The 19,372-nt window shown below is 43.7% G+C and overlaps 1 protein-coding gene across 1 annotated transcript in view; it reads right to left on the bottom strand.

The window, feature by feature from the left end:
• The window catches only part of KCNS3 (potassium voltage-gated channel modifier subfamily S member 3), a 20,507-nt gene extending 14,925 nt beyond the window's left edge, over positions 1–5,582 (bottom strand). The window contains exon 1 of the mRNA XM_015623407.1: positions 5,503–5,582. The gene's annotated coding sequence lies outside the window, so the exon portion shown is untranslated. The remainder of the gene's footprint in view (positions 1–5,502) is intronic.
• Positions 5,583–19,372: the final 13,790 nt, after the last annotated feature.

Below are 19,372 nucleotides of genomic sequence, written 5' to 3'. Positions count from 1 at the left end.
CATGCTTTGGAAGCTCCATGCTTTGGAAGCTCCATGCTTTGGAAGCTCCATGCTTTGGAAGCTCCATGCTTTGGAAGCTCCATGCTTTGGAAGCTGAACCTGAGACTTGAAATGTGACTTTTCAATGTCATTTAGCAGGTCAGTGTGTACTACTTCAACATTCCCAAGTTTGTGAAGCCATGAATAGCCATTGCTTTGAGGAGAAGACAAGCAACCCTCAGCACAAGTTGGGCTCTGAGCCTGTCATTAGAGTAGCACTGGGATAGAATGATTAAACACATGGAAGAATTAACCAGTTTTTAAGGTATCAGTTGGCATCTAAACTGCTTGTCCAAGCTGATGAACAAAGGACAAAAATGTAAAAATAAGAAAAAAGGAAGCAAAATTCTGCCTCAGATCATACATAACCTATCCTCCTTAAACCAGTCACAGTCCATTTTGTCCTTGTGACTTCTGCTGGTTTTTACTGGCAGGCTGGTAAGACAAAAAATTTCAAAAAAGGGTAAAAAAGGAGAGTTAATTTCTTAGCCTTTACCCTAATATAGTCCTGCTCAGAGCATACAGCTCCAGCTGCACAGGTGCACCTCCAGAGCACTCACAGCACAACACCTCACAGGGCAAGAAGGGACAATTGCATCTCTTGCTGCTGCTGGCAGAGGTGAGGATGGTTCCAGGCTGCCCATCTGCCACAGACTGAATCTGGATCACAGTCCAGCAGCTCTCCCTGCCCAAGATCAACCTTTAAGACATAAACCTACTTGGAGGAGATGGCAACAGATACCAAGCAAGTCAAAGTCAGGCTGGTGTCTGCAGCCAGGGCACTTGGCTGCTCTGAACAAAAGGGCTCTGAAGGGCTGAGCCATAGTGGCCTCTCCTGGAGCCCCCTCCCAGAAATTCCTCAGCAGCTGTGAGAGCTGGCATATCAAGACCCCTCACCTCAGTCCCCACTCACCTGTCAGGGAAGGGAAGGCAAAACAGGTATGACACCTGCCCTGGTTTAGGGCAAATTTGGGAGAGAACCTCTGAGAACCTGTGACCCCAGGTGACCTTAATGTGAAGGGCAAGAATATGAGCTGGAGAGTTTGTGGATAAAAGAAAGAACAGAAATTCATGCTATGACTAGGGACTTTGGGAATGTCCCCAGCAGACAGACATCAGTGACAGAAACAATTCAGAGAAGGCAAAATGAGTAAACCCTTCCACACCTTTACATCAACATTACCAACACAGAGACCACCATGTTACTCCAGACTTACCTGAGTTCCTTGCTGAACACTGCACGAAAACTGAGGTCTCAGGCTTAGCCTGTAACACCAGCAAATGGCCCCAAACATGCAGCAAACTAAGCAGAACAACAACACTGACCACGATGGGACCTTGTAATACAAATCATAAAGCTCATCTTCCCAGAACACAGAAGTATCTTGAAAATTAAAGTGGAATGAGCTCCCTCAGAAACTAAGGATCAACACAATCTCCCTCTTCAAGAGAGATAAATATTCTAGCAGTCATCTCCTCTAAAACAGAATGAAAAACAAAAGAAAACCATTACAAGCAACTGTCAGATACAGAACGCCCTTGCAAGAAGAACGAGCCCGTTACCCACAAATGACAGATGACAGCAGTTTAACACACTGCTGTTAGGACGTCAGGTACATTATGAATGAGACAAGATGAGCAGAACATATTCACATCAAATGGAAAGTACAGTATTAAGGGAAGAAGCATCAGTAAAATATGGGAAAATGAAAAAGACCAGAAGGAAATGAGGTATAAAAAAGAAAAAATGGAAAAGAATGGAGTAACATACTCAGGTAGTACCTTGAAGCAGATGATCCCTTGGCATTAACTGGTGCAAAACCATTGTCTGCAACAGATCAAGGACAGTTTCTGTCAGCTGAGGATTTGGTCCTCCACACAGAACCAGGCAATGGCAATGACAGCATCCTGCCTGGTTTTCTTGGGGTGCCTTCCCCCTCAGAAATTAAAGAGGCAACGCAGGAAGAAAATAAGATGATGCCATAAGTTAAAAGGCAAGGCTTAACAGAAATAAAAAAAAATAGATGAAGAGCAAGAAATAAAAACAAAGAGATGGGGCAAAGGCAAGATAAAAAGAAAATATCCACAGATTAGTGGAATACATTTTACTTATTCATGATCTCTGTTTTATTATGTGTCCTTGGCAGATATCCCACAACTGAAAATTTGCAAGGCAGATAATGATGCAAGTTTAGAGACTTGAGCCTTGTTTCTAGTCATTAGCCTTGAGCAGGTCTTTTTAATATATGTGCCCCAATAGGAAGTAAACAAGTTCCTTAAATCAAGAGTCTGTGGACAGGAGACACGCTGCAGACAAAGGGGCTCAGACAGGGCCTCTAGGAAATAAGCCCAAAAGCTTGGTCTCAACCTGTTTTCAAGTAACCAAGCCGAAGGCCGGGCTGCTATACGGATATTGCCCAACAGGATACGGTCTGCCTCTGACCAACTCATACCAAACCCTGCCTCTCACACACCCTCCTGGTTAAGCAGCACTTATTTCACCTGAGAGCATGTGGGCTCAGCCTGCCCAGCTGGCAGGGACAGGGATGCCAGCAGCAGACAGCCACGGGAGCGGTGGCAGCGGGCTCTGCAGTGACCCCAGCACCGAGGCAGGACACAAGTCCAACACCTGCCTGGCCAGACCTCGGTCAGAACAAAAAACAAACCTCTGGCAGATGCACCAGTGCTGAGTGCAGAAAGCTCAGCTGCCTCCACTCTCCATGCAGATTTAAGGTGCCTCTGCAGCTCAGCTCAGCTCAGTCACTGCTGAGGTTTTGCATTGAGGCTGAACAGTCTTGGCACTGGGTGTCAGCAGTTGATTTTGCCCTGCCTCTGGCTGTAATTGCACACTAAGGTTATATTGGTGGCTAAACACCGATTTATCATCTTTTCAGGTTTAAGGTGCTTTTATTCCTGCCCTGGGAAAGTTGCTAAGTCCTACAGAGGGTGAGCAAAGAACTGCTTCTCCTTCAAGACCTTTGTTTCTACAAAGGACATTTCAGTAAAACATCTGACCTCCCCTGTCCCAGGAACAATGCTAGGGGTCACACTGCAGTTTGCATCAGCTCAGCTGAAAGCTTATCATTGATTTTCTTTTGCCCACAAATAGGAAGTTGAAGGGCTGCCACAGCTTCTGTGGGTTGCCTTAGTGATGAGACAGGTAACAAGACATAGACATTTACAGACAAGGAAGATCTCTAAAAAGAGCTTTAATGTCCTCTGCTATGGATACATATAGATTTATTCTTTTTTAATTGCAAGATCCACTTAAATATGTCCAGACTGTATAAAGCAAATCTACCGGACAAGAACTGTGATTTAGGAGATCTGATATTATTTCTGGACCTTTCCCATGTTTTAATTCCTGAAACTGAAAAAAAGAATCTAATGATACTGCACCACTTTTTAAAGAGAACTCTTTTGAAATCTACAGCTAATAAGTACCCTTGTAAAAGCTACATATGACTACTGTCAGTTAAAGTTCTTTTATCATCATTTAGCTACCTACCTGTATTTAAATAATTTACACAATTTCAGAACATAAAATTTTTTTTCTACCCACAGTGATATCTCAACAGAAATTCAGACACAGAAACTAAAAAGTTTCTTCCTTATAAGACAATTGCCTTTCATTCCCCCAAAAGACTACTGGTTTCAACACTGCTACAATGGGCAGCTTCCCCCCAGCAGCAGATATTAAATATATCTTGCAAAGTTGAAAAGCCAGGGCTACTTCATGGCTTAAGGTATCAACTCAGATCAAATCCTCTCAAAACTCTACATTACTTAACCCTGATAATAGGAGAGAAAGATTTTGGCAAATGCTGCAATTGTGACTGAGGAAAGTAAGAAGCGTGGTCCAGGACATGTCTCTGAAAATGAGATCTGTCCCGGGTATCCCGAGTCAGACACCCAGACTCACACATCCCCTCCAAAACTCCTGTACAAAAGGTATTCTTGCTCCCTCTGTCCCCTCAGGATGTTAGCCTGAGTGCCTTATGCCATCTATTGGCCTAGACCAGCGACAGGCGCTCGGAGGAGAACTTTAATTCTGGGAAAGTGACTGTGTTAAAAGGAATCTGTCGGTAGATCTGTAAATTCCGCTAATGGAATCAATACACTGCCGCTGCTCAGATCTTGAGGTCTACCTTGCCCAGCAGACACATTGAGTTCAGCTCCCAGAATAACCAGCAGCTGTGCTTTGCATTAGGCAAACGAAAAATAGTACTGACACAGAGTGATCTTGCAGGCATGAAAATCCAGAAAATAAGCAGAGAGAATTTTCACTGTCCTACAGATGAACATTGAAAAAGTCAATTATAAGAAGAGAAAGCGCCTTAAAAATCCACTTAGTTCTAAAATCACGTTAACTATCTCGAACTTAGTAAAGTCTACTTTAAATCTGACGCACACAGTGAAGAAACTTCTTCCACATTTCCTAAGCCACAGAGGCTACTGTAGCCATTCACGGCTGCTTAAATCTAGTTTACTTTTTAACCTAAACGAGTTTCTAAAAGACAAGGCAGAGCTCTGCAATGCGAAAGGACTCAGAGGTATCGCTATTGACGCGGTCCCGCACAGGCCATCAGAGCGCAGCCCTGCACAGGGCAGGACGCGGCCCCTCCGAGGGCCAGAGCGGCGCCCGCGCCCCCGCTCCGGAGCCGCCTCCCTGCGGGCAGCGCGGAGCGGCCGCACGGCCCGAGCCGGACAGCTCAGGGCAAGACTTCGGCGGGACAGCGAAACCCACCGAGGCTCCCGTGCCCCACAGGGGGCATCCCGTGCACCCCTCTTCTCCTCCTCCTCCTCCTCCTCCCCCGACTGTTTGCCCCACAAAACGCAAGGAGAAGACACCGCACCTCCGGCACCGGGCGGAGCCGCCCCGGACCCCGCGCAGCCGCTCCCCCGGGGCCGCCCCGCCGCGGGACGGCACCGCGCTGCCTACCTGGAGCCGCGGCGGCCCCGGCCGCCCCGCCGCGCTCCGCCCGGCTCCGCGGGGCCGCCCGAGGTGGGAGGGGAACGCAGGCGGCGGCAGGCGGGCTCAGGCGAGCCCCTCCCCGGCCCCGGGCATCCCCCGGCCCCGCTGCCGTGCCTGCACCCCCGAGGGTCCCGCAGCGCCCTCGGGGGGCCCCGCTCCGCTCCCCGTGGTTCCGCACCGTGCCGGAGCGGTGCCGCCGTGCCTCCGGGGGTCCCGGTCCGCTCCTGCCCGGGCGGTCGGTGTTCCCCAGAATCCCGCTCCACGCCCCGGGGATCCCGCTCCGTGGCTGTAGGGGGTCCCACCGCCAAGGTTCCCTCTTCTCTCCCGGAGCGTTCCCGCACTTTGCCCGTCGGTCCCGCACAGCACCCCCGGCGTCCCGCCCGGGAGGTCCCGCTCGGTTCCCTCGGGGAGTCCCGCACCCACCCGGATCCCGTGCCCGGAGCACGCGTGGGGACCTGGCTGCGCCGCTGCCTCGCGGAGCCACCTACCAGGCAGCCCAGGTAGCTCCTCGCTCTCCCGCGGCTCGGGGAAGGCGCGGAGGGGGCGGCCCGTCCGGAGGGGCGATGCTGCCGAGGCGGAGCGGGCTGGGCCGGCCGCCTCCCGCCCGGGGCTGCGGCAGCGCCGCGGAGCGAGAGCCGCCCGTGCCGGCCGAGGGCTGCGGGCTCTCACCGCCCCGCTTTGTGCGGCCGGCTGGGGGCTCTCACCGCCCCGCTTTTGTGCGCTGGCTGGGGGCTCTCACCGCCCCGCTTTTGTGCGCTGGCTGGAGGCTCTCACCGCCCCGCTTTGTGCGGCCGGCTGGGGGTTCTCACCGCCCCGCTTTGTGCGGCCGGCTGGGGGCTCTCACCGCCCGGCTTTTGTGCGCTGGCTGGGGGTCCTCACCGCCCCGCTTTTGTGCGCTGGCTGGCGGGCCGCGCTGGGCTGTCAGCGCCAAGGACTGACCTGCCATCGATTCCCAGCGCCGTCTGCTGAAGTGGCACAAACACGGCTTGATTAGCTGGTACAGCCTGAGATGCGGAGTGCCCCCCGCACGCTGCAGAGCCAAGTAATTTGTTTTCCGTGTTATGCCCCAGAGTAGTTGTCTGCTTGTGGCAGGGCTCAGCTCTGCCCGAGTTAAAGTCAGAGGGCAATGGGAAGCCAGGCCAGCTCCCTGTGTAGCTCGAAAGCACAGCTGCGACAGCGTTCCACGATTAAACATTTTGTGCGTTTCAGCGGTGGCGTTTTGAAAATTGGCGAAAATGAACGGAGAGGTTTATTCCTTCGTTACAAATTTTGACACAATAGAAAGTACTTTCTGCACTTCTGCCAAACTTTTCAAAACTTTTCACTAAGAAAAAATACTCTAAAACATCATCACCATCATCACCATCATCATCACTAACTGCAGGATTAGGGGAAAAAAATATTTTTCGTAATTTTTTCTGCCAATTATTTTCCTAATCAATTTTACCTTGAAAAAAATCTTGCACAAATACTGCATAAAATTTTCCTCTATTTTGGGGGGAGCTTTATTTGTGGGGGGTGTTTTTAGAATTCATTACATATTTAAAGAAGAATTCAACAACATACTTTTTAGAGGCATCACAAATACTTACTATTCTGCTTTGTTCTTGTTGTGGTAATAATTTTTTAGTCTTATGAGAGTCCTCAGTTGTGAAGACTGAGGGGGAGGGAGGATCTTAAGAGAATATATTTCTCTCTGATTGTGTTTGCTGTTATTCCCTTAAGATACTATTGCTGTGCAGAGAGGACTCATTTTATTACGTGTTATGGTGTATAATAGCATTAATAAATTAATTTTTTATCACATTTCTCTTTCATTAATCACAGAAGTTTTAATCACTGCAGAATATGTCTAGTCCAGATATTACATCAACCCTTCAATGTTGTGCACAGCAATATGCATTTATGCTACACATCTCTTTCAAGAACCATAATTAACCAGGAGTACAGAATGACATTTAGTTGCAGAAAGTTTGTGAGAAAGCCATGCCCTGAGTGCAAAGTGGGTTCCTCAGAACTGTTCAAGAATGTGAACAGAATACTTCCTGGAGACAAATGAGGCCATTTTAGTGGGTCATTTGGAGATTTCAGCATAAAATTTGAAAGATCCTGAAGAAATATTGTTACTGACTTTTGGAAGATCCTGCAGCACAGCAGCCCATCAGATGGTTACACAACCTCGAATCATCACAAGCAAGAATGTGAGATGCTGAAAATTGCCCAGGAAGGTGAGCTGCAGCAGCAAGGACACACGTGTTTGTAACACACAGTGATATCTGTAGTGGCAGAGGGGGAAATGGTAGGCTTATTGCCTGTGTCAACACGTCTGGTGACACTGGTGACTGTCCTCAGTGCCTGCTGTGGGCACTGGATGTGTCCCATGGTGCTGCTCTGCCTGGTAGGGAGGGCAGAAGCATGCTGTCTTGGCTGCTTATCAAGCCTGTTGAGCTGCAATCTGCATTATCATAACTTAGAGCTCCTTGCATCAGCATGATCCTGCATTGCTCTTTTCTAAACAACAGACCCAGTCCCCTGAGGGCAGCACATTTAGAAAAGCCAGTTCTTTCTTCCCTGTGTTCTGCAGACCCAGGCGTCTTCTCTATTTTGTCTGCATCAAGAAATACCACGAGACACAGGAATTGCATTTATTTTTGTATTTGATGTATAATGGTTTCTTTTCACATAAGCAGTGTCTGAGCACTGAGATGTCAGAAGAAACATCTTCCCTTTCAAAGCACTTTTTCACGTGCTTCCTCTAAAACACAGCAACTCCCCTGAGCTGTGATCATGCTTTTACATGGAGAGCTGACTTGTGTTTTTTTGGCAGGTTTTGGCAACTTAATGTACCCTAGAATTTGCTTGACTCAGTCATCTGGAAAAGGAAAGAGGTCATTTCTATCTTCCTGATGCAGAAAAACTTATTGGCATCTGTTTATGGTGGGCATCAGCCTAGTTCCTGGCAGTGAGAAAAAGAGTTGAAAGGAAATCTCAGCTACAACACCATCATCTTCATTGCCCTTCAGTGGTTTATAATATTGCAAAATGGTGTTAACTGTTGCTCTCCAGCTTAAAAGGATTGTGAGACAAAGGCTGTTAGGGAAAGTGGCATATTTAAGGCTGTCTCGTAGGATCTTGTGCTCTAGCCAAGGGTCAACCAGAAATATTATTCAGGAACAAATAATTACAAAATGTCTGGATTAGTCTTTAAAAATATTAACTCCTTCAAAGTTGCTGGTAATAAGTTAACTCAAGACAAAACTGTTGTTTTAAATTCCTCTTAAGATAAGAAGGTTTTCACCAGTGGAGTGAATGGAGTGAGGAGTGAACATATGGCAACATCGGAAGGGATTGTGACCCCCCATAAAACAGCTCACATCCTTTTTATGTCTCTTTAAAGCACGCAGTGGGCCTATCCAAAGTCAAGCTGCCACTGGCTAATCTAAACTGGAAGCAGCAATGCCCTGCCTGAGCACTGTTGTGCATGTGTTTGTTGTGTTTGTGTAACATTTCCATCTCTAGGGACTGGCCATTATCCCCCCTGTTTGTTTTCTTCCCTGAATTGCCTCCATCCAACCAAATTCTGTCAGCAGTTACACCGGGGGACCCTATTAAAGACAAATGGACTCAATGTTCTTCCTGAAGAAATGCTCATAATTTAAGCTGCACAGCTGTGGGACAAATTTAGAGTAACTCTGCCTCAGGTACTTTCTTGGGGAAAAAGGATAAAAAAGGTGATTAGAATGACAACTCTCCTGTCAGTGAGAGCTGAATCTGCTCTTCTCTGCATGCTGCAATGCCACCATTCCAACCTGCAGAGGACACATGGGACAGGGACTGCAGCACCACTTGCAGCCCCTGCAGTGCTTGCTGGTGACCATCCACAGCCACCACAGCAGCCAGCACAGGGGTTTCCACTTGCTGCACAAAACCAGATATGAATCACAGCTGTTCACACTGCAGTTCACTTGCATGTTCCTCAGTGCAGGACTCTGGGTTTCATTTGGACGCTGGCTGGATGAAAACTGTCTTGTTCAATCAAGTTTTACATTGTGCAAACAATGGGGTTTGCACTACCTCCAAAAGCTCAGTCCTGCCTCTCATACAAATCAGAGGAACTACTGTTGCAGTATTGTTTTTGCATAGTCACAGGTGAGAGGTAAACTGAGTCCTCTTGTACTTGCTTTTGTATTCCAGACCTGGGAACTGTCTTATGCTCTTTTGATTTAAGAAAGTTAACAGGAATTTTCAATTCTTTTTATTCAGTTCAAGAAGATAAACTTTATCTGTGAATGGCAGGGCCTCTATCTCTCTTAATTATTCTGAGAAAATAACTTCATATAATGCAAGCCAGTGCCTTCAATTCACTAAATAGAATATTTCTAATAATAAAAGAATTATTACCAGAAGAAAGTAAAAGGGTTTTAAATGGTTTGTGAGGCAGCATGATCCAGTAACTTGAGGAAACACTCTGCATCTGCTGCAGAGCCAGGAACAGAACTAAGAGCTCTGCAGGTTTTTTTACTATTTTTAATGCTGAAATTGGTAGTAAAGTATGAGTAGTCAGAGGAGAACACTGCAATTGAATTTAAAAGCATCTGCAAACGTTGCTAGGAATATGTGAACCATAACAGAACTTCAATTAAGCAGAAGGTAAGAAATTTATCAGTGTCAGCTGCCTGGTTACCAGGCTATTGACACAGTTCTTAGAAAGATAAGTCAAATGTACATATGCATTAGCCATATTGCATTTCTGAAAATTATGTGTCCCATTAATTATGAAAACATATTAACACAGAATCTTGTTTAACAGAAGATGGACAGTAAATTACTGAATCACTACTCAGCAAAGTAGGTAGGAAACTCCTGGTACATTTTCTAATTCAAAGCAATCTCAAATTACAATGTGACCTGTAGCAGGATGTGTCTAAAATATTGTAAGCACAATGTATAAAGGACAGCTCCTGTGGAAATGTTGAATGCAGCAGCTGTCATTACACAGGCTACCAATACAGTAATTATACTTTGGATGTGTAACCTGCCTTGCCTGTCACAGCTGAATTCTTGTTTACAAAAAATTCACTGGGGTTTACAAAACTGTGCCTTTTTAAAAAGTTATGGGAAAACATAGTTCCTAAGGTAAAAGAAGACCAGGTCTTTCAATGGGAAAAGAATGTCTATAAAGAGTGGTGAAAACAGCTTGTATGTAACCTTTCAATTTCTGCTACGAGTTTATGGCAGGGGAAGGAGTGGGTGTGCATGCTTAGGAAGCTGCTGCAGAAGGTGGAGCCTTCTTTGTCAACCTTTTTTCTCTTTATTTTGTCTTTTCTCCTCTGCTGTCTTCTCCATTTTCAACTTCATTACTATTCAGTATTACTAAGGTAGTCCCTTAGGAACCTCAGTCCAGGTACATAATTCTATTTGGATAGTTGGGATACAGTCAAGTACAAAAGAAGAAATTCTGAAGATTGAATAACACAGGGCTATAGAAAAAACTGAAGATCAGGTTTTGGAAGGCAAGACAATACTAAAATGAGTAGGGCAATATTAAAGTTACAGCAGTGTTTAAATTTTCCTTAATTCTTTTCTTTTATGTCTCTTCAAATCTATAATACTTTTTCTTCTGGTTTCTTTTCATTCCTTTGGAGGATTTTTCATTAATTTGCATTTATGTTCAGCTCTGAAGTCCTTGAGATGTCCATTTCTCCAACTTTCTGTCACCACCTGTGTGGGTGAAAAATAGGATTGCAAAGATTTTCTTCAGAGAAAAATGGGCCAGGAATCAATATTGCTATACTGGCATAGTAAGGGTATTTACATCTGAAAGCATTCTACCTTGCTCTTCTTATGAATAATGAAAGAAATCATGGCATTCTTGTGGGGCTGGGCTAGCCAAAAAAAAATCTTTGGAGAATGTGAAGGAACTACTACATTTTCATTTCCATCCTTTGTTCACTTATTGTGTTCTAGAGGGAAAAAAAAAAATAGAGCACTAAAAGGTAAGAATTTTGTCCTCATTTTGGAAAGCTTATATTCTGAAGAATCTATGGATGCAGACCATTGACACCACTACTGTAGAAGTTCCAAAGAGGTTTGATACAGAATTCTTTCCATTCTAGAGACAATGCATTTTATTAAAATTATAAGAAAGTTGACCTATTTTCATCCCTTCAAAAGCTACCATAACATAAACAGGACCTTGTTTTCACAAGTGGTTTGATGTATTCTATGTATCTTAAACATGCACCTGATAAGAGCTGTTTTTTAGGGGAATGCTCATCTTCATGTAATTGAGTACAGGACAAGCTCAAGTATAATGGCTTGGCCTAGAAACCTAAAATTAAAGGATTAAAAGTGATGTAAAGGGAATCACGTTCTGTGTGATTAAAGAACAGGAAAATCTATTTCTGGTTAAGACAAAAGATATTTACATGACTTTTTTTTCTTTTTTTTTTGTGATAAAGCAGTTGCACAAGAAGCACTCTCCACAAAAGGCAGCATCAACAAAATGACTGCACAGCTCACTGCAGATGAGACAGTAACGTGTTCTTGCTGACAAAAGAAGAAACACTGGAATTCAAGAAAGAATGCTTGTTCTGCCCTCAAAAGTATTGGTAACCACCCTCATCACTGTATCTTCAAACAGGGCAAAAATGTAGATATTGAGTGGAGAAAGTGGATTAAATGGGATGTCATACTCTGCTTTGCCAAAGTCTTCTTTGGCTGCTATCTAATTTTCCATCAAACAGCAATATAATCTGTTGCATAATGCTTTACAGTCTCTCCAAAAATCTCCCTGAACCCAGGACATTAACATCTCTGGAATCCCAGCTTTAAACTCATGTCAGGTCGAATTCCCAGCAAAGAATGACTAAGCAGGATGCAGGGTGGTGGTCAAAAGTGCTTATGATTGGCTTACATTCCATAGTGCACATGATTTTTTGTGGAGCCTCTCTGTCCCTTTTTCAATTTTCAAGCAGCATTTCATATGGCTTTATTAGCAGGGCAGATAGCATAATACAGTTTTGTGCTGCTTGAAGGTGGGAGCAATTTCACACCCAGCAGTTCAAATGCAGTGAGGGGAAAGGCCTTTTAGGGAACCCATCTGCTGAGAGTTTAGACTTGAAAGAGTAGAGAGAGATGTCATTAGGGTAACTGGTCACCGCATGGCTATGAGCCATGAGCAGAACATGACCTTGGGTAAAAACCACAAGGTATCTTCAGCAGAGATAAACTTCCCTATCATTGTGCACTGTGCTGACAAAACCTCATCTGTGTTCTAGTCATCTGTATGACAGAGAAGCATGCTACTAGAATGTTCAGATGAATGGAGAATTAAGTGTAAAATGGGATGAGAAAAATTAGGGTGCTTTAATCTACAGAATGAAGAGTAGCAGTATGAGTTTTCCTTTTGAAAATTAGACAAAAATCAGGAGGTGAATAAGAGTAAATGGGACTCACAAGCTGTATTGGTACAAGAATAAATCAATAAAAACTGCTCAAGAACCCAGTCTAGATAAAAATGAGAACATTTCCAAATGCCAATGAAATAAAGGTCTGGAACATTCTTTCATTAGAGGGTTTGGGGAAGGAAAAAAATGTAGTGGTTTTTTTAGTGGATTTTTTAAACCTGGTGAAAATTGTTGTCTAGAGGATTTCCTACAATATTGGGGTACTAAGTACAGGGATTTATGGACTCGTAAACTTCTGAGATTTTTAAGGATACCACTGCAAGCAAATGTAGAAAACCTCCAGTTTAAAGTAGCACCATTTAACATTTGCACAAAGGAAGCTGTGATTTGTCAACATGATCAAAAGTGCTTTTAATGCTATATCCAATTTCTTATCCTGGTTAAAATCAGGTACTTTAAGAACTGCTTCCTTCAGCAACAAACATCTATTTATATGCCCAGTTTGAGTGTGAAAGCACTAGATAAACATAGATGCAAGCAATGCATCTGATGAGATTGGGCTTACCAAAGTCAAAACAGGCAGGCCAGCAATAAATCAGCTATGGAGCAACCTGATTCCTTAATGGAAAGATAGATGAATCCCACAGTGAGCTTAGGTTTAATGGCACTGTAGCACCCTCCTGTACAAATGCAATAAATAGTACAGAACTCAGTAAAATATTTATCTGGATGAATTATGGAGGTTCTAACACAGTATCAAAACATGAGCTTTCATACCCTACAAGTGGGTGAAAAATATTTGGATGATCCCTATAGCACTTAGATGTTTCCATGTGTCTGAGTTAAAGTAGTTGCAGCAGAATCTGTTATTTTATTAATACTTACTTGAACACCAGCCACTGCTCATTGACTGCATGAGACTAAAAAAAAACAAAAACAAACACTTATCACCTTAAGGGGATGAAGATACTCAAAGCACGTTGAAAGAAAGTAAACACCAGTGTTGCTTCCCAATGCTGAGCTATAAAGAGACAGCAAAGGAGTTTAAAGCAAATTGCTTTGCAAACACAGGATTCAGTTGCTACACACAAAAGCTCTAAAATCTGGGACATCATCTGGATTAACATGCAATATTATCAGGCTGATGGATAGTTTTGAAAGCTCCATCCTTACTGATACTGATGTCAGAGTGCTGCTCTTTAACCACAGTACTGTATGGGGATCCCTTCACCTTACATAAAATTAAGTCATATCAATAACTGTAACATGATTTTGTTTCATTGTAGTAGTCTTGCCTCTAATATGTATAAAATCTAGAACAGCATACGTTGTTTGGGCATGGCAATGGCACCACAGAAACATCAAGGCAGTACTCCCCAGCTGGAGCCCTCCCTGGGCTCCCAGGTACCAGGGCATTGCTGCTCTTTCATTCTGCTCTGCTGGGCAGGCTGGAACTCCAGTGGGAACTTGATCTGCAGGGACTGTGAATGAATGAGTCCATGATGGAGCAGAAATACACCTGCAGTCTGTGGAGAGTCCCCCAGCAGAGCAGGCAGATGCCTGAAGGAACTGTGACACTCAAAGGATGAGATGGGGGTGCATAAGGAGGTTTTATTGAACAGTGTGGGACCTGGGCATGATGCAAATGGTATGGAGTAAGGGGTGGAATGTGCTGGTTTGGGCTGGAAGAAAGTAAATTTTCTCCACAGTGTCTGGTATGGGGCTATGTTTTGGATTCATGCTGAACACAGGGTTGATAATATAAAGATATTTTTGTTGCTGAACAGGGCTTATACAGACCCAAGGCCTTCTTGTACTGCCATGCTACCAAGGGAGTGACGGGTACATGGGAGGGTGGGAGGAGACATAGCCAGGACAGGTGACACAAAATGACAAAGGGATATATCCCAGTCCATATGGCATCATGTTCAGTATATAAAGTGGGGAAGGAGGAAAGGGAAAGATACTTGGAATGAAGGAGTTTGTCTTCCCAAGTCACTATTACCTTGATGGGGCCTTGCTCTCCTGGAGATGGCCGAACACTTGCCCAACCATAGGAAGTAGTGAATTAATTCCTCTCTTTGCTTTGTTTGTGGATGTGGCTTTTGCTTTCCCTATAAAGTGGTTTTATCTCAATCCAGTTTTCCAGTATTTAGCCTTCTGATTCTCTCCCTAATCTCACTGATGGGGGAGTGAGCAAGCAGCTGCAAGGGGCTTGGCTGCTGGCTGGGGTGAAACCACAGCCGGGCTATTGCATGAACAACCTCCTGTTTAATTTGTTCAAGAGGTTGTTGTTGTTGTTGTTGTTGTTGTTGTTGTTGTTGTTGTTGTTGTTGTTGTTCAGGACCCCACTTAAAATTTTTCTCCCATTCCACAGGATAGAGCAGGTTTACAGTCTGACTCTGGGATATGCATCCTCCAAAAATCCTCAGTGCCTAGGAAAGCTTGTGTTTCCTGTTTGCTGGTTGGTGAGGACATAGCTGCTATTTCCTTGACCTTTGGAAATACTTTTCCATGTCCTTTGGAATCTGGTGACATCCATCTTGCCATTTTACTCCTAAAAACTGAATCTCCTGCAGAGGTCCCTTGTCCTTACTTTGCTTTATGGCAACACCAACCTTCAGGAGACTCTGGATTACCTTCTCCCCTTTCTCAAAAATTTCTTTTGTAGTGTTGCCCTATATGATGGTGTCTTTAATTCACTGCAAGTGTTCTGGAGCCTCCCCCTTTCCCTGCAGTCTGACTCAACTGCAGCCATTCTAGCCCAGCTGCTCCCTGCACCTCAGAACTGGCGTTACCCCACAGCTTCCCTGACCACATTTGCTCAACCAGAAGGAACCCCTTCTCCCAGGAAGGGATTCCCTTTCTCTGCTCTCAGCAACAACATGAGATGGTGTAGAATAGCCTCCAGGTCCTGGCCATGCTCCCTCCTGGCTATTGCAAAAATTAGATCTGTCCTGGCCACTACAGCCAGAACACTGCCAAACTACTGAGTGTCCATGGAATTCTGCAGTGATTGGTGTTGGCATTCTGTCATCAACTACCATGGCACCCTGTGGGAGCTGTGGTTCAGTTGCTAAATATCTTCAGTTCCTTTCCATGGAGAGGAGTCTCTTGCCATGCAACAACTTCCAGGATGCAGGACAGACTGTTACCCATCAAGACACGAGAGTGCATTGCAGCTGGGGAAGTCTGGCAAGGGAATTTGGCCTGCTATGAAGAGATGTGAGATCACAGAATCACAGAATCATTTAAATTGGAAAAGATCTTTATGATCAGCAAGTCCAATCCTAAAGACATTTAGTCTATAATCTCCTAATGATATCCAGAAACTCAAGAGATTTTGGCCCAACATTAAAGCAACCTGAAGAAAAAACCCTAGATTCTTCTAGATTGAATTTATTCTGAATTCTTTTTCTCTCCAGACTGAAGTTCACTTATTTTGACCTTTCTTTTCTGCTAAGTATTTCATTATTTCTGCTCTCTATCTCTATTTTGGAGTAAAACAAATGTCAAACTTATTACCAGGACAAAATGCCATTTTTTGACTGAAACTAATGAATGTTCAATGACATTTATTGTGGAATCAATTGTGTATAGGAAACACAGAACAGATGTAACCAGTTTCTTTTTAGGCCGCAAACTTTTTCCTGTAAAATACATAATCTAGAGCAAATTTTCCTATATTCATCCAAACACAGTGTAAATCTAGATTGACTTAATTTAAAATAATGGTGTTGCTATAGATCACGAATGATCTTCCATTCTTACCTGGTCATTTTGGTGCACGTATTCTGTTGTGTAAGAGAAGTTCATAAACTCTTTTTATATCTTGCTTAACAGTACTATGAACCATTATTACCCCTGTCTTATAAACAGGGAATGTAGATACTGGTGTCTAATGAGACTTTCAAGATCACTTTGAAAATCTGAAACAGAATGCCCAAATCTCAGGATAACATTCTAGTTCAGTGCAGTGATTCCTGGTTTGTCTTATTGCTCAAGATGAAGAGGGGAAACAAATGGAAGAAGGGTTTGGAAGACCCAACAAGCTTTTGATTAGCACATTCTTTCCCACATTCTGTGGAGTTCAGTTGGAGATGAAGACCATTTTGCCATTCTGGCCTTCATTCATAGGAAAGTCCCCATATATGGGACTGGTTCCTTACGTTTTCCATTGGATAAGACAGAGATATTCCCAGACCTTATCCATGTTTTTCATGGTCCTGCATACAGGTCATTCATCATTTGGCTTTTATTATTAGAATCTCTTTCCACAGAAGAAGCAAATCTGGAAAAAAGACAGAATTGTTTCCTGACCATTAGGAGAAAATGCAATGACACCTTTAACTTAACCCTGAACAGCTGCCAGTTCCAGGGACAGGAGATGCATCATCTGAATTTAGATTTCTGTTCTCCCCACAAGCAATATGAAGCTCTATAAGTACTGCAATACAGATAAACACTGATTAAACTGAGGACAGTTATTAAAATTTTCAAAAGCAATCAATCATTAAACCTAAGTTTTTCACTGATGACTGTGTTCTAGGAGCACAACCTCTTAACTTTGGGACCCCAATCCGAAACTCACCAAAATCAAAGAGGATCAGATTGTTTTTCATTCAAGACTGTAGCATTAAACATAAGACTTCATAAATAAGCATAAAAGTGTATAAATTACAGTTAGACTTACAAGTTAAATTTTATTAAGACATTCTGGGAGGATTACTCTTCACTTGCTTATGTATTGTTTCATTTAAACTTCAAAGAAGAAATTGAATTACTGGAACAGATGGAACAAATCTGTTTATTTGCAGGTGACTACACACTATTTTCACTTGCTAACTCTGTTGCTACAAAGTCTAATCAGTACTGGTGTATGGTTGCACACCAGAGAAAATTTTCTACCTTCTTACAGCACCAAAGACTTACTAGAGAAGTAAAAGATATTCCAATGTCTCCAAGACTCTACATAAATAAAGACAAGTTTGCAAATCAGTGAAATATGAGTATAAATCCAGAGAAGTATTGACAGTCACCAAGGAAAAGAAATCTGTCTGAAGAGGAGGAGGATTGAAGTTGAGCTAAAAATACTAGAAGATTCTCTCTGTGTGACCCATCTGTATGACAGGAGCTACTTTATGTGTCCATTACTTTGAAGGATTTAAATGTGCAATAGCATCTTTAAATATAGACAAAGAGAGAGAATGGGAGGGAAGAGCAAAATGTGTTTGTCTATATTTGAAATAGAACTAGATCATAGATTGTATTTTCAATTTAAGAACGAGTCATTCTTTCCTTGTTTATTACAGTCATCAAGTACCCACATATAACTACATATAGACAAAGAGAGGGTTGTATGGGGGCAGCAATTATTAATGGACATTACTGAATGATAAATAAAGAGCTAGCTCAGAACTGGTATTCATTGCACACAGATGTCTGGACCATGGGCAGATGTCTTAAATCGTCTACACAAAGCGCTTTTGTGCTATCACAGTAATCTAAATTGCTTTGCATTTGGTTCCAGGCATTTCCACATACGGCTCTCCACCATGCATAAATTCCTGTTTTCAAATCCCATCTAGGCTTCAAGGGCCAAATTACTTCCTAGTGTAACTCTCTGGCTTAATTTGCCTCACTTTTATTGGTGCAGACAAACGTTGAGACTGGCGTTCTCACTTATGGGAAACCTTGTACGTAACACCTTAGGTTATGGTTATGCTGGTTCTGGGGAGGTGTCCTGGGGTGACTTTATGATGTTTGTATCCCCAGTCATCTGTTCTGTTTATGCTGGACATTGAGTTCTGCACCTTTCAGACTGGTTCTGAGAGGGAAGGGGGACAAAAGAAGCCTCGGTTTGTTTTCAGATACTTCACTTGCTCCCCCTCATCCTTCTCCTGGACTGTGTTGTCTGCAGCATGGACAGACAGCGGGACAGAGCTCTCCTTTGCTTTTAGTTAGATTTTAGCTAGCTGAGGCAGAGAAATTCCCTGGATGGTGTGTTTTCTTTTTCTTGGAACTGATGGGCTCTACTCTGGACTGAACACCCAGCCAAACCCCGGGAGCTCAGGCCTGTGGCCCACCGGGGCCTGGCCCTCGGCACTTTCCAGCGCCTGAGGGACTGATAAGGGACTGAGCGAGCCGAGCTACACCACATGGAAAAGACGTTCTGAATTTGCCATCTCTTCAGAACAGCAAGAGGGTTTATCATTTAATATTATTCATTCCTTATGCTTATGAATAATTTGCTTGTTAAATAAAGTTTTTTCCACTTTTCTCCGAGGAAATCTTTTTCCTGAACCAGTTGGGAGAGGGACTGATTGTACCTGCTTTCTAGAGGGACTCCTTTTGGAGGTTTCCTCCCAAAATTTGCCCTAAACCAGGACAGGAGGGCATCCACTGCTCCATGTTGAAGCAGATGAAAGCATGAGCAGGAAGGAGGAGGGGTGGTGCCATGGCTTCATGCATGCTCTGTGTGAATTATATCATCGTGACCAACACTCTTGGGGGAAGCTTGCTTCAAAGGACCTGCTGTTCCCTGATCAGAGAAGAAAGGACTGCCATAGCCTGCCTTCTAAAGCTTTAACTCAGGACCTCTGTCCTTTTAAATGCTGTCAGTCATCATCCTACTGCCCTGGACTACAGGGGACCTCTAAGAAAAGCACTCATAATTCTGAGACAGGCACTTTCCTGACTCTCTGAGGTCTTAGAACTACTGCACTCCCAGAGCACAACTGTGCTTCACTGCAAATCAAGTCAGTGATGATTTAGGAAATAATTTGTATCCCCAGGGGAGGCATATCTTGCAGCAGAGACAGCCCAGCATAAGTTGCTGAGTTTTAGTTAATGGCCTCATTCTATCTAATGTGTCTGCTCTTGCAGATATCACTTACAGATGAACTGTGTGTTTTCTGTCTCCCCATTTTTTTTACATGGAAAATATTTG

The sequence above is a fragment of the Parus major genome, chromosome 3 (genome assembly GCF_001522545.3).
Source record: "Parus major isolate Abel chromosome 3, Parus_major1.1, whole genome shotgun sequence".
Lineage (NCBI taxonomy): Eukaryota > Metazoa > Chordata > Aves > Passeriformes > Paridae > Parus > Parus major.
The sequence above is the reverse complement of the archived record's forward strand: the minus strand, read 5'-3'. Positions and strand labels throughout refer to the sequence as shown.